A 14,314-nucleotide genomic window follows, 5' to 3' on the forward strand; every position below is an offset into this window, starting at 1 on the left:
ACTATGTCTGCAATTCTTGATCCAAGAAATACTTAATAATTTGGAAGTAGCCAAAGACATGAGTCAGGGTTTCTCTTCTCTTTTTCCCGGTTGCAGCCTGTCCCGGCTAGGCCCTGCTCCAGCTGTGAGGTGCCCTCTCCCTCCCCGAGGAGCTTCATGGAGGCTGTGGGTGGCAGTTCCTCCCACACTGGTGGCTCTCTGAGCTCCTGCCAAGACTGAAGGCAACCACTTCAAAAGACACCACCGTGACCACCCCTGATAAATGGAATCAGAAGAACCCTGCTTCAGCCCAGACTATTTCTAAGCACTTTTTACCAGGCTCCATTCTTGAGGGTACAATACTCCCCTGAGTAGATTCGGGTAATGACTTGGGGCCTCTCAAGAGGGCTGTCATCTGTGAAGTAAAATTGTATCCCTCAGTACTAGAAATGTGAGTGGTATGAGGGAGTGTAGATTGAAGGTTAGGTGTGGGGTTTCCTCCATGGCCAATCCCTGTGGTCCTTCCAGTTCCCTTTTGTAAAATGAGGTTAAGATGTGTTTTTGCTACCCCATAAGAGAAAGACTTAACACTTAAGAAAGAAAAATGGGCATTTATCATAAACAAGTATTTTTTTTGTAGATCCAAACCTTTGTTTTATTTTTTTTTATTTTTTTTAACAATTTTTTATTGAACATAAGTAGTATACATTTATACTATATTTGGTGCCCTCTCCCCCCCTCCCCCTTTCCCCCCCCCACCAATGGTTGTCCAGGTTAACCATGTCTTATTCATAATTTTACACATGTTCAGGTGTAGACCCTCATTAATCCAGATCGGTCTTTCTCCTCTCCTATCTTTCCATTAAAATTAGCTAGTATTTCCCCTCTAATATCTGGGGTCCTACTGGTATCCTTTGTGTTTTCTAGTTTGGACATATTAGAGGAAACATGTGTATCTTCTCCTTCTGTGCTTGGCTGATCTCACTTAACATGATGTTCTCCAGGGCTTTCCATCTTCTTGCAAATGATGTAATTTTGTTCTTCTTTATGGCTGAATAGAATTCCATTGTGTGTATTTCCCACAGTTTTGCTATCCATTCATCTGTTGATGGTGATCTGGGTTGGTTCCATATTTTGGCTATTACAAATTGTGCTGCTATGAACATAGGTATGCATACGTTGCTGTATTTCTCTGAATTCAACCTCTTTGGTAAGATACCTAGGAGTGGTATAGCTGGATCATATGGTGGATCTATTCCCAACTTTCTCAGGAATCTCCACACAGATCTCCATAGTGGCTGAACTAGTTTGCACTCCCACCAACAGTGTAAAAGAGTTCCTCTTTCCCCACATCCTTGCCAGCATTTGTTGTTGTTTGATTTCTTTATGCTTGCTACTCTGACTGGGGTTAGATGAAATCTCAGTGTAGTTTTGATTTGCATCTCCCTGATGGCCAGTGATGAAGAACATCTTTTCATGTATCTATTAGCCCTTTGTATCTCTTCTTTTGTGAAGTGTCTATTTAGTTCATTTGCCCATTTCTTGATTGGGTTGTTATAAACAAGTATTTTTTATGGAGGAGAGCAGGATGATCCAGTGAAGGAATATTGAAATGAGGCTCCCAAGCTGAATGACAGTACTAATTGAATTTGGGGAAGCCATTTCTCATTTTTGGACCTCAGGTTCAACATTTGAAATGATAAATGAGTGGACAAAAATATAATTATTAAAATAGAGACTGTGATTCAATATAACAAGAAGGGTACTGCACCACAGCCAAGATGGAAAGGAATCTTCTAGGAGGAGGAAGCACCCTGTTATCTGGGAGATCCACAATCATTGATGATTAGCTTTTTAATTTTCTTGAGATGAGCTGTGGGCTCAGGGCTTGCATCCCATTTTTTTATATTCCTTTATTTTTTATTAGTTTAATAATGAATAAACAAAGATAAAGAATTGCTTCCATAGTATGGACACATTTTTTTTTTTGGTGGTACTGGGGTGCCCAGAAACCCTTCTACCTCTGGGCTACACTCCCAGACTATATATATATATATATATATATATATATATATATATATATATATAAAACAGGGTCTCTTAAGCCAGTGCGGCTGGCTTCAAACCTGTGCAATCCTCCTGTCTCTGCCTCCCAAATGTGGGGATTACAAGTGGCCATACTTTTGATTGCAGAATGATGTATAGGTAGGGGTAATGGAAAGTAATGCTAAGATTTCAGATGTGGACTCCAAGCCCCAAATCTCTAAACACTTGTCTTGAGTCTTCTCAACTATGAAAATACAATAATAATACTATGAAAATACAACAACAACAACAATAATAATAATAATAATAATAATAATAATAATTGATATAAAGTATTTTATATAAAACTATCTTGCAGGTGGATATGCATTCCAGAAATGGGGGCTCTTCTTATCTTCATGTTCACATTTGCAGAATGGTACCCTTGGGACACCTGGGAGAGGAAGGCTGGACAATTTCTGTTAATCTTGGCCAGTTGTGCCTGCTCTTGCTATTGATCTTTCTTCTATGCCACAGGTGACATCAGGTGTGCCTCTGAATTATGGAGACATTGTACAAACCTGTGAACTTCATCAAGATGGTCTATGAAATGGTGGCAGCCACACTTTGGATAATCATTAACTCTAGACAAAGAAGGAGAAACCATAGATGAGCAAATAAGATGACATAACTGAGGGAGATAAGAGAGTGAAGAGGGACATTCCCTAATGTACATGATGTACATTCAGAAACATATCAAAGTCAATCACTAAGTCAAACATGAGTAGGAGGGAGGGGAGGGAATGGGGTTGGAATTGAGAAAGGACTGAGTGATGTGTGCATGTGTGCCTCTACCATCTTGTACCCCATTAAGATGTATGACTATAAGCACCAATTAAATGAATGAATAAATAAATAAATAAATAAATAAATGTCCTAGTGCAAAGAAATAGAAACAAATTTCCATGGGAAAAGTTTCCTGTCATGGTGCCAAAACTATGATGAGAGGATAAAATTAAATGGGCATGTGGCTTCTAAACCAACACTATGACAAATGTCTTTTTTCTTATTTGAAAACCAAGAGATATTGGATAACAATGGGCAAGAGCATCACTTTAGAGACTAGCTGTCCATTGTGAACTTTGGCTTACTCCATACCCAGGTGGCTTTGGACAAGTTACTCAATCTATCATCACCTCAGTATCCTTTGCTTGAAAAATGGTGTCAGTGATCATGTCAAACTTCAAGGTCTGGCAGGCCAATTCTATATTCTGATATTTTTCAACTGTTGAGAATCATAACTGGAACATGGGAAATAGCACATAAAATAGGTGATCAGAGGGTAAAATCTCTGTTTAAAAAGTTGTGAAGCAACTTCTATATTCATGGGTTTTGGATCAACTCTAGTACTACTCTCATTAGTAATGAGCTCCGATGTTACTTGGAACTTCTTTTCCCATAGACATGTTGCAAACATTGCCCTGATGCCCTGGGAATCTACAGTTAGAATAAATCTCCATAGCCTTTGATAATGTCTGTAATGGTAATAAAGACTGGAAATTGTAGCATAAATTTATTTCTATCTCATGGGAAAAGTAATCTGAAGGTAAACATCTCAGGATAGATTAGTTATTTCCTTTAAGCAAATCTCCAGATTGCTTCTATCATTTGGGTCTAAGATAGATAACATCCTTTGCCAGTCATTGCATATCCCCACATGGCTACTGCAACCCCAGCCATCACCTTGCAGTTATAGTCCAGAAGAATTATTTTGTAAAAAGTAGTAAAATATAAAAAAGTAAAAATTAAATATTTTTAAAGGGACTTCAACAGATATTCTAGAAAAATAAATTCTGATTCTCATCTCTTTGGCTAGAATTTAATCTCAGGTTCTGACCTACCTATAAGAGAGGGTAGAAAATAGATGAGCACATTGTCCAGGGATGGATATTTGGGGGTAACTGTCTACCTTTGTCTCAGAGATCATGGGTTCACTAGCACTGCTTCCAAATAAGCTCAGATCCACATTCAGACTGAGATCCACACCTGCCTCTTGCCTGATTTGACAGAATAATAGAATTTTGCAGAGCAAATGAGTATTTCCATGCAGTTAGAGGAGTGAGAACCAGAGGTAAGTCACTTGGCTACTTCAGCTTATGTCGTTGTCTCCAGAAATATCTTTTTCACTGCCAAATTGTTTCTATAAAGCCAGAGATTCTGACCTGTATCTTTTTCTGCTGCACACAAATTCCTGGGAGGAACTATTTAGCTCTTTCCCTTCAGCTACTTAAGGGGCTCAAGTGTAGGACACCCAGCTAGAAAGCTGGAGACCAATGCTAAGCATAGCAACTTCATGAAGCCTACTGCCTGCCGAGGGCTCCTGTTACATACGATTTCTCCAAATCAAGCATTTTGTTGTCCTCCATCATCCCCAGTGAGGACATTCAGGCTTCAGAGACTACAGGAAACCACACAATCGTATTGAAACAGTGCTTTATATATATTTTTGTCAGGCATGCCTTTATTCACTTCTCTGTCCTTCTATTCAACATTCCATCACATTTTCACAGGAACTCAGTGAGAACATAGATGAAAAGTTGGCGCTTCAACTAGAGTCAAATAAGCTATATGCCTTAGGTGGCTTACATCTAATATTCTCCTCTGCACCAAAAAAGGTAAGCCCACTTCCTTCAACTGTCTCAAATTGCAATTGTTTCCAGATTCCTTCTCCTTTAGACTCATTCTGGTTTGCCAATGACATTCATGAAAGATAGCCCTCACAGTTGAATCTAATTCCTAGATGTGGTTAGTACAGCAAAAGCAAAATCCAAAATCATTAGAGTCTTCAGTATACATGGTTATATCAAAAAGAAACTAATGTGTGTGTATTAGAGTGTATATATGTATATTAAAATATATGTATGAATATATGTATATATTCTTAATACCAAGTGGTAAATCTAGCATAAAATGAGTATTGAGTTTCTGAAAGAGTTTGGGTTGTACAGTTTAGAGATGATTTTATATACTTGAATAAGAAAACTATCTATAGAGATCTGTGTGGAGCTGAGATGACAATTGTCTCCACAGATAGTACTGGCCTTTTACTACAATAATAACTATTTATTATGAAAAATTGTCTAAATATCAGCTACATTGCTAAGTATATGACCTGTAATATCTATTATTTATTTCCTATATCAATTTTATTACTTAGAAATTATTACTTCTATAAAACACAAAATGCAGTGAAGGCTTGGAGAGGTCAACAAACTACTTAGAGACACTCAAAGTAAGTAGTAGAAATGAGAATCAAATCCATGGCTCTGCTGATAAAGCTCATGGCAGCAAAATTGCTGAATTTTGGAGCATTCCCAATTCTTCCCAGGCCCTCAGTTTCTCATCTATAAAATAAGCAGTTTGAACCACAGGATCTCTATAAGTAGTGATGCTCTAGAAATTTTAAGATCTGCTCTTTATATTTTTAAAAGTGTTGTGAGACTGTTTTAAGCAGCAACATCATTAACAATAAATTATATAAACTTCAAATTAAATATGTTAGATCAAAATTAAAGTTAATAAAAATTCAAGGCTCATCATTGCTAATTATTTTGCTTCATTTACTATTATCTGTGCTTATGGGGCTATTTATACCTATTGCATCTGTGTAGTGGAAATAAAAAATGCTGTGTTGCTGCACATCTTTTCCCAGCTTCTAGCTCAGGAAAGACATGTTGGTAGCTTGAAGTCTGCCAGGCGGGAGTATTTACAGCATGAAAATCAGCAAATGTTATAAATCAGGTCTGGCTTTATTGTTTTGCTGGTTGTATTGAATTATGAATGTGATAAAAGTTAATAATACTGATTAAATGTAAAAGTGTGCCATATCAAAAGCTATTACATGTGTGTAGCCCCCAAAAAGCAGGAAATATTTTTCTAGTATTTGGAAACTACTGTCTAATTAAGAAGTCAGTTACTCAGCATCATTGATGAATGAGAGAAGTTCTAACATATGTCTTCATTGGTTCACATTTGCATCACTCATTAACATAAATGAAAATACCAACCACATTCATTTGCCAATTGAAACCATTGGTTAGCTATAATTAAAAGAATTCAGTACAAGTCATTAAAACATTCAGTGAAAACCAATTTGCTATATGGAATTAATAATAAAAAGTAGTGCATCTTTTAATTGTTAATTTGTATCTTCTATCCTCTATAACTATATATATATATATATATATTATATACATTATATATATAATGTTTAAATGTAAAGATAAATATAAATACATGTGTATGTACTGATACACATACAACATGGTTTGGAATGTTGGTTGATAAATGTTTGCCAGTATGCCACTGTTGTAAATTCTTTCTCATCTTTAATTTTTAGGGTTCTACCTGGGACTCATAGGTTGAGACCACAGTAGTCAGATTATAAAAAAAAATTGTCTAATAGTTAGACATGTTTGGGATGGTCTACTTGGGGCAGTTGTGAGGTGGCTGTCACTGTGCTGATGGCAAAGTTACTTCGGTGGAAAGAAGTAGATGCTGATGATACTGGACATTTCTCTAGATAATCAGAAAGTTGCATAACCCTGAAGGAGCAGGACATCTGTGTGAGAAGTAGGAAGAGAAGAATGCATTGATGAGGAAGAATCCAGTGGTTCAGGAGACTTAAAAGTTCAGAAAATATCAAAAGAGTGACCTACTTGTTGGTATTCCATTATAGATTTTGAAACTTCCTGAGTGCCCAGAGTCAGAATATGCTAGCACTTGGGTCTGGAATATCCTGCAAAGGTCTATGTGTTGAAAGCTTGATGCTCATCCTGTGACATTACTGGGAAGTTGTAGGGTCTAGTAGAAAGGTCACTGTGAGTGTGCCCTTGTTGGGAGTACTGGATCCCTGGCCCCTTGCCTTTATCTGCCATGAGGTGAGCAAATTTCTCCCTCACATGTTCACTCCATGATGTATTTCCTTGCCACAGGCTCAAAAGCAGCAAGCCAAATAATCAGGGACTGAAAGCTCTAAAACCATGAGCCTGGACTTCCGGGAAGATGGCGGCCGAGAAAAGCGGGGCTTAAGAGCCCTGCTAACAACCAGTCTCCATTACCACAAAACCAGCGCCTTTCATAGCCAGAAAACACCATCACCAGAAAAACAAAAAAACCACCAGGCTCCAGAGAGAAAGCGGACTGAGAACAGAGCTCAGGGCCACAGAGGAGACACACGCGCCCGAGGACGCGGCAGCAGCGCCATACTGCCGGCGGCAGTGGCGAACTCAACGGACGGCTACAGCAAGCTGAGGTGAGCCGCTGCGGAACAGCCAGGCGGGATCTTTTGGCTCAGAGAGCATTTAAAGCTCCCAGTGACCGAGTTCAGCACATGCTGCAGGGATTCAGAGTGGAAATCAAAACCAGAGAAGAAAAAATACGCCAGCCTCACGGTCGAGGGCGTGGCAGCGGCGCCATATTGTTACCGGCGGCGGCAGCAGCAGTGAATTCAACGAGTCCAGTACAGCTACATCTGCGTACTCAAGAACAGTGAGTCAAATTGCGGGCCACAGAGGAGAAATCCCAGTACTGTACCTCCTGGGACTTGACCCAGTGAGGGAGTGGTGGTGGCAGAGATATCACACCATAGGAGAACGTGCAACCTGGCACCCCCCCATAGTTTAAAGCAGCCTCTATCGACTCCCTGGGTCGGAGACTCTGTGATACAACCCAGTAAAGGAGTAGTGGGGTCTGAGATAATACAGACTTGAGATCCAGAGCACCTTAAGTGAAGCCATAGTGACCCAAGGGAAGAACCCAGAGAAGGCACAAACCTCCGAAATCATGGGAAAGAGGAATAACACTGGAGTAATGAATATGCACAACCCCACAACATCAGAACCCGATAAAACAGAAAATCAGAGATTTCTAGAAGATCAAATCAGGAAAATAACTGTAGAAATAATAGAGGTGCTTCGAAAAGAACTCAGAGAGAGCCAAAAAGAGATAAAGGACGCAATTAATGAAGTAAAGGTCTCAATTCAAAGCACAAACAACCGATTAGACCACATGGAGAACAGAATCTCGCTCTTACCATGAGCCTAAATAGCCTCTACTGCTAAGAAGTTAACCATTTAAAGTGTTTTGTTATAGTAACAGAAAGCTGACCAATACAGAATAAAATAGTTCTTGAGTCCATTTCCTTCACTTTATGACTGATTCCCTTTAGGGGCTATTAGCCTCTAATGTTAGTTTTTATCTCAGGGAAAACAACTATGCCTAGTCATTAAAAATAAAATTTCTGAAGAAATCATCTTTTGTGAGGATTCTTCATACTGTTTTTCAAAGTGGTTGCACTAATTTGCAATTCAACCAACAATGTATTAGAGTTCTCACTTCTCCATATTCTTACCTGCATTTGTTGTTTTTAGTGATTGCTGTTCTAATTAAAGTTAGGTGAAATCTCAGGGTAGTTTTGATTTGTATCTCTCTGCTAATGATATTGAACATCCTTTCATACATTTATTGGCTATTTGAATTTCTTCTTGTGAAGTATCTATTTAGTTGGCTTGCCCAGGTTTTGATTGGGTTATTTGTTTTCCTAGTGGTGCTTCTTGAGTTCTCTATAATTCTAGATATTAGGCCTTTATCAGAGAAATATTTGGAAAAGATTTTCTCCCATTCTGCTGGCTCTCTGTTGAGGTTCTTGATAGTTCCTTTCCTGTACAGAAGCTCTTCAGTTTAATGCAATCCCATGTATTGATCCTCCTTTTAGTTTTTTGTGCCTTTGCAGTCTTGTTGAGAAAGTTTTTACCTGTGCCTATGTATTGCAGTGTTGGACCTATTCCCTTTTCAAGGAGCTACAAGGTCTCTCCTCTGATTTCCAAGTCTTTGATCCATCTTGAATTGACTTTTTTGCAGGGAGAGAAAATGGGGTTTATTTTCATTTTCCATATGATCTAGCAACACTGCTTCTGAATGGAAACCAAACTACCAAACTAATGAATGTCTATCTGTGTTCATATACACACAATTCATAATTGCCAAACTATGGAACCAACCAAGATGTCCATCAACAGATGAATGGATTACAAAACTATGGGATATGTACACAATGAAATTTTACTCAGCCTTAAAGAAGAACAAAACTACATCATTTGCAGATAAATGGATGGAACTAGAAAACATTATGCTAAGTGAGATTAGTCCGTCAAAAAAGTAAAAAAAAAATCAGATGCTCCTCCTAATATGTGAAAGCTAGGGAGAAAAGGGGTCATAGGAAGAAATCTAGTCAAAGAATAAAAAAACATAGATGAGCAAATAAGGTGACCTAAATGAAGGTGATGGGAGGGGCAAACAGGGAAATTCCCTAATGTGCATGATGTACATTCACAAACATACCAAAGTCAGTCACTAAGACAAACATGAGAAGGAGGGAGGGGGAAGGGAATGTGGTGGGAATTGGGGAAGGGCTAAATGAGTGATGTGTCCTCTACCAGCTGTTACTCCATTAAGATGTATGACTACAATGCACCAATAAAAAAATAATCTTTTGGTTTGTGAACTGAATGTATTTTGAAGAACAGCAACACAAATTTAAGTTTTTCTTCCTTTTAAATACCTCAACCTGTAAAATTGTACAGAGATAATAAGAAAACCTCTTAACAAATTTTGCTAAAACCATCTTTCTCATTGCCCCATCCATCAAAACAGAGTTGTTCCCTTTATCAATCGACAGCATCCTGACATGCTATCTGTAGATTACAGGATGTAATTGATAGTTTCCTCAGAATTTTTGGAATTGAAATTTAGCTAGCCAATAAAATCAACTAGTAACTCAACTGAATTCAAGAGCAAAATGATGGATGTGTCTTTTTATTTACCTGGTATTGATATTTGTTTAACTTTAGTGAACGTCAAGCAGAGATAGTTTAGATGCAAGGAAGCTAATTTTAACTGCGTATTCACTTCGTTTCAGAACTTATCTAAGCATATTATGTTCACTATTTGTTTTAATGTTCCCTATCCAGTAAAAGAAGAAATAGAGGCGAAGAGTTTAGGAAATCCTGCTTGATGCCAAATACCTTGTATATGCAGAAACTTTGTTTTCTTTTTTTCTCTCTCCTTATTTATTTTTTAAATTTTTTATTGGTGCATTATATTCATACATCATATTGGGGTAAAAAACTTGTGTGTACATACATGTACACATCACCGATTTAGCCCCTACCCAACTCCCACCCCATCCCCTCCCAATCCCTCCTTCCCTGGCTTAGTGGTTAGCTTCGATATGTTTAAGCCCATTGTGTGTTTTAGAGAATTTCCTTCTCCCCATCCAATTCCCTCATTTAGGTTGTCTCGTTTGCTCCTCTATAAGATTTTCTTTTTCATCTAGAGTTCCTCATATGACCCATTTCTCCTTAACTTTCACATATTAGGGAAAGCATTTGATTTCTTATTTTTTTTTGTGTGTCTAATCTCACTTAGCATAATGTCGTTCAGTTCCATTTCCCTGAAAATGATGTAATTGAGTTTTTTTTAATGGCTGAGTAAAATTTCATTTTCAAACCTCTTACAAACACCATTTTTGTTTTTGGTGGTGGTACTGGGTTCCTGGAAGCCCTTCTACCTACAGGCTACACTCCCAGACCTATTTTTATACTTTTTGATTTGGAAACAGGGTGTCTTAAGCCAGCATGGCTGGCTTCGAACCTGCGTGATCTTCCTGTCTTCGCCTCCCAAGCATGGAGATTACAAGCATGCACCACCACACCTGACCAAACACCATTTTTTAAAAAAAATGTGAATATTACTTCCTCTCTGTAGAAAACTTATTTGAAAAAATTGGCTATTGCACAATGATCTTAGGAGTAAATAATAATAGTGACAAATGGAAAAATTATTTGAAAAATGTGGATATTGCTTTGGCTATTCTCAACTGACTCAAAGATAATATAAATGGGAATCACAATCCAGACATGGTGGCCCCTGCCTGTAATACTTGAGTGGCTGAGACAGGAGGGTCACAGAGTCTAGGCCAGCCTCAGAAACTTAGCAAGGTCTTCAATGACTCAACAGTATCCTTTATTTTTAATAAAATGGCCTGGGGATGTAGCTCAAAGGTAGAATATCCCTGGGTTTAATTCCCAGTACCAAAATAAAATAAAAATAGATAAAATCAAAAGGAGCCCAAAATGGTTTAAGAGCTTGAGCTCTTAAAATTGTGTGATCCAGGTACATACCATATGTTCAACTGTCAGAGGAATTCAATTTCCCATGTGCTACCTTTCTCCAACTGCTAAAGCCTACACTTTCTCCTTGTACCTAATAACCAAGTCCAGTTCCCTTTACCATTTATCTTTTTCAAGGAGAAAACTGTTCTTAAACCATCAAGGTTGGGTTAGACTTCCTGGGTTTGTTTCCAAATTACTATCAGTAGTGCATTACATAGATCAATGAGAAGTTACTTTGATTCTATCTTGGACTCCATTTTATCTTTTTCCCTTGTCTTTTTTTTTATATTTTTATTGGTGCACTGTAATTCATAGAGAGGTTCAAGGTGATTCAAACGTATATGCACATAATTCATGGTGTGTTTCCCTCTAGATTGCACCCCACTAACTACCCCTCTCCATATAGATTAGTGAGTTTGGTAGTAATGCCTTCGTATACTGCTCCCTAATATCTTCCCAAAAGAACTAAGGTCAGAATGTGATAGTGATGCATACATGTCCATGTATATAGCACCATAATTAGCGATAGCCAAATTAGGAAAATAAACCAGAGTTTCTGTCAAAAGATGGATCTATAGGATGATGAAAATACAGTATATACACAGAATTGAATTTTACTCAGCCATAAAGAACAAGATTGTGGGACATGGTGGTACACACTTGTAATCCCAGCATTTAGAAGGCTGAGACAGGAGGATTGTGGTTCATGGACAGCCTCAGCTACTTAGGGAGGCCCTCTGCAACTCAGTGAGACCCTGTTTAAAAATTAAAAAAAATAGGACTGGGGGTATAGCTCGGAGGTAGAATGCCCCTGGGTTCCATCCCCAATACCTAAAAATAAAAAAGAACAAGATTATGTCTACCTTTCTACCTTTTCTACTTAGTCAAACTTTTTCCAAGAAGAAGTAGCAAATTGTATTTTTCAGAATGGCATCAGTAACACTTCCATTCTCTAATTCATGATCACATTCTCCTTGCTCCCCTTACCCACATCCAGAGATGGTATTGATATTCTCTCTGCCTGAATCTAGGCAGACTCTTGTAAATGCTTAAAACACTATACTGTAGAAATGGTTTGAGACCTAGAAGTTGGGTCATTAAAGGCTTCCTAGCTCCTCCATTCCTCTCTTTTAGGACATGTGCTTCTGGACCCAGAACTGTCATGCAAGAAGTATATGATGACCATTATTTCAAATTCTTTCATTAGACTTCTCCAAAGGAGATCTGGTCATTGGCAAAAAAAAATAAATGGCTGTACACATTCTGTGACTGCAGTATATGGTGTGCAGGAAAGTTGAGAGCCTGTGTATAGGGCCATGATATTCATTCATGAAGGGCCATGATAATAACTGAGTATCTTGGATCAGATCTGGTGGGCAATGTGTGGCCTTCGGAGAATTTTATTTATGAGAGTGGTATGGGCAGATTTTTGTATTGGAGGGATCATTCTGGTTGCTGAATTAGAATGAAGAAGCAATGTGTATTAGAGATCTGGTTAGATGCCCCTGATACAATCTAGATGATGATAACTTGGAGGAGGGAAGTGGCAGTGGGCACAGGTAAGAGGATAGAATGGAAAAAGATCCTCAGCATCTTCTGGGAAGGCACTGGCTGTCTAGAAAATGAGCAGAGACCAAAGTGGTTGATATCTTAGTATCTACTAAATATTACTGTCTTACTGATAGAATAGTTCCCTCTTTTGCATAGCTAACCTGACTAGTCTTGCTGTTTAATAATCCTTGACTTTTTTCTCCTGGCAATATGCAGTACATTTCCCATGTGGTTCATCTCCTTCCTTTTAGGCAAACTGTGGGGAGCTGTTCCTTGAAGACCAGATGCCACACATAAGCTCACAGCTGGGTGGATACTGGTGAAAAGGACTCTTTGTCTTCCCCACTGTGAAACACCTGCCATTGCAGGCCACAGAGCCCATCGCCTGAAAATACCATGGGAACCTAGGGTCTGAGCTTCCTCCTGGCTGTTATCTTGACACAATCACCATGTTCTGGGTTTTTCATCTGGGAGATTAAATCTTTACATGCCTGAGTGGAAAGATCCTGTCCTTCTAGTTTCTCATCTATATAATTTCTCAGCTGCTTTAGTTTAACCTGTTGTATTTATGGCCCAACTGTAATTTAAGAGAATACTTAGAAAATGCCAATTTCAAAGGACAGTTCTGTCAAATTGTCTCTAAGAATGGCTTTCTGAGTGAGTGTACTGAACTGTGGTAAAACTGATCCTTTCAGTCAATTAGATTTTTAGGCTACTCATTTTTTTTACTGTTCTGAAAGGGTGAAAAAAAGCATTTGAAATATAGAATCAATCAATTATAGTCTAAATGTAGATTTAAAAGGAAGAAGTAGAAAAACATATTTATACTTTGTGTAGGTATGAAGCCAGTGTTTTATTGATTTCTATTTTATAGTATTCACTTTGAATGAAGCAGAAGAAACATTTTAAAAATATGCTTTAAAATATCCTTGGCAGCTGGGTATGATGGTGCACATTGTAATCCTAGTGCTTAGGAGGCTGAGACTGGAGGATCGCACAGGTTCAAAGCCAGCCTCAGCTACTTAGTGAGGTTCTTAGCAAATTAGTGAGACCCTGTTTCCAAACAAAAGTATAAAGTAGATCTGAGAGTATAGCCCAGAGATAGAAAAGCCCCTGGGTTTCACCCTCAGCAGCACACACAAAAAATATTGTTGGGACAGAAATTGGGGGGCCAAAGAATTAGAAGGTTGAGATGGGAAAGGTCAAATAGAAATGTCCCAGGTAGGCATGGGAAGGGCATGTGAAAGGAACACTTAATCAGGTGGAACCAGGTAGGTTTTTCTTAGATTTTAGTAATCTCTGGTTCAAAATACCACATAAGGGAGAAACCAGGCCCAGTAAGACGCTGGGTTCTGGGCGGGGGTCGCGGGCGGGGCACGCCTAATGGGGCCCGGGTCGTGGGACTCTGGGCCCCGGCCGAACTGCGCGTAGCACGCCAGACCCCTGGAGAAACCAGACCCAGTAAGACGCTGGGTTCTGGGCAGGGGTCGCGGGCTGGGCACGCCAGATGGGGCCCGGGTCGCGGG

This window comes from Muscardinus avellanarius, assembly GCF_963383645.1.
Source record: "Muscardinus avellanarius genome assembly, chromosome: 4".
NCBI lineage: Eukaryota > Metazoa > Chordata > Mammalia > Rodentia > Gliridae > Muscardinus > Muscardinus avellanarius.